The sequence below is a fragment of the Sinohyriopsis cumingii genome, chromosome 3 (assembly GCF_028554795.1).
Source record: "Sinohyriopsis cumingii isolate HCF-2022 chromosome 3, ASM2855479v2, whole genome shotgun sequence".
In the NCBI taxonomy this organism is placed as follows: Eukaryota; Metazoa; Mollusca; class Bivalvia; order Unionida; family Unionidae; genus Sinohyriopsis; species Sinohyriopsis cumingii.
In genome coordinates this window covers 131925860-131927832 of record NC_142963.1, presented here as the reverse complement: position 1 = coordinate 131927832, position 1973 = coordinate 131925860, and positions in this window count along the sequence as shown.

The window sequence follows — 1973 nt, the reverse complement described above, 5'->3', positions numbered from 1 at the left end:
AAATATGTTTTGGAACAATTTGGATTTGGATTTCACAGGATACTAGCAATATTGTTCTATCTTTAACTGTGTTTACAAAGGCTGTGAGATTGTTTAATGCAGAATTGGCATGCGCGCACACACACACGCACACACAAAATATAAAATGGTTCTTAATGGACATTTTAGAATTCTAAGAAGAATATAAAAATGGCTCGTAATCGACATTTTAAACCCCAAAAGTATATAAAATTGACTCAAAATGGACATTTTAAAACTCCAAAAAGAATATGAAAAGGGCCTAACGCGCATTTTAAAACTATTAAAAGGTTATAGAACGGCATAATGGACATTTTAAAATTCATAAAGAATATAAAAGGGCTGATAATGGACATTTTAAAACTCCAGAAACGAATATAAGAAGGGCTCATAAGGGACATTAGAAAACTGATAAAGAAGATAAAAAGTGCTCATTAGAGACATTTTAAAACTCAGAAAGAAGATAAAAATGGCTGATTATGGACATTTTAAAACTCAGAAAGAAGATAAAAAGGGCTGATTATGGACATATTTAAACTCAGAAAGAAGATAAAAAGGGCTCATAATGAAAATTTTAAAATGCTATTAAACGTTGAAGGACACATATATAGTCAATCTGTTTTGCGAAAATGAGCACAGTGCTAAATTTAGATGATCGAATCATGGACATGATATTGAAAAAGATGAGAGATAAATTTTAATTTATTCAAACGATGGAACAGATGTTGCTGACGATGAGTTTCGCTTACATTTTGTACCTCCTTTACATCGTGAAATTAGGCAGAAAACTATCTTTATGGCTATATACATAACAATGTAATATTATGTTTATTTTACCGAAATATAACTAACACAACAATTATTTCTAATGAACGGTATAGTTGTGTACATTTAGTATGTATACCAAAGAAGCAAGATGTCGAATCATTAATACAGTTGTATTGCTCATGCTAATGTGTACACGTTATGGAACATATTATATGGGGCATCAGATTTGATGTCACTGCCAATGTATACACTATGTCAAATATATTGGATTATTGGGCCTCGGGCCTGATGTCTCTGCCAATGTATATACGATGTCAACTATATTGGATTCTTGAGCCTCGGGTCTGATGTCGCTGCCAATGTGTACACTATGTCAAATATATTGGATTATTGGGCCTCGGGCCTGATTTTCTCTGCCAGTGTATACACGTTGTCAAATATATTGGATTATTGGGCCTCGGGCCTGATTTCGCTGCCAATGTGTACACGATGTCAAATATATTGGATTATTGGGCCTCGGACCTGATGTCGCTGCCAATGTGTACATGATGTCAAATATATTGGATTATTGGGCCTCGGGCCTGATGTCTCTGCCAATGTATATACGATGTCAAATATATTGGATTATTGGGCCTCGGGCCTGATGTCGCTGCCAATGTGTACATGATGTCAAATATATTGGATTATTGGGCCTCGGGCCTGATGTCGCTGCCAGTGTGTACACGTTGTCAAATACATTGGATTATTGGGCCTCGGGCCTGATGTCGCTGCCAATGTGTACACGATGTCAAATATATTGGATTATTGGGCCTCGGGCCTTTATTGCTGCCAGTGTGTAAACGATGTCAAATATATTGGATTATTGGGCCTCGGGCCTGATGTCTCTGCCAATGTATATACGATGTCAAATATATTGGATTATTGGGCCTCGGGCCTGATGTCGCTGCCAATGTGTACATGATGTCAAATATATTGGATTATTGGGCCTCGGGCCTGATGTCGCTGCCAGTGTGTACACGTTGTCAAATATATTGGATTATTGGGCCTCGGGCCTGATGTCGCTGCCAGTGTGTACACGTTGTCAAATATATTGGATTATTGGGCCTCGGGCCTGATGTCGCTGCCAATGTGTACACGATGTCAAATATATTGGATTATTGGGCCTCGGGCCTGATGTCACTGCCAAT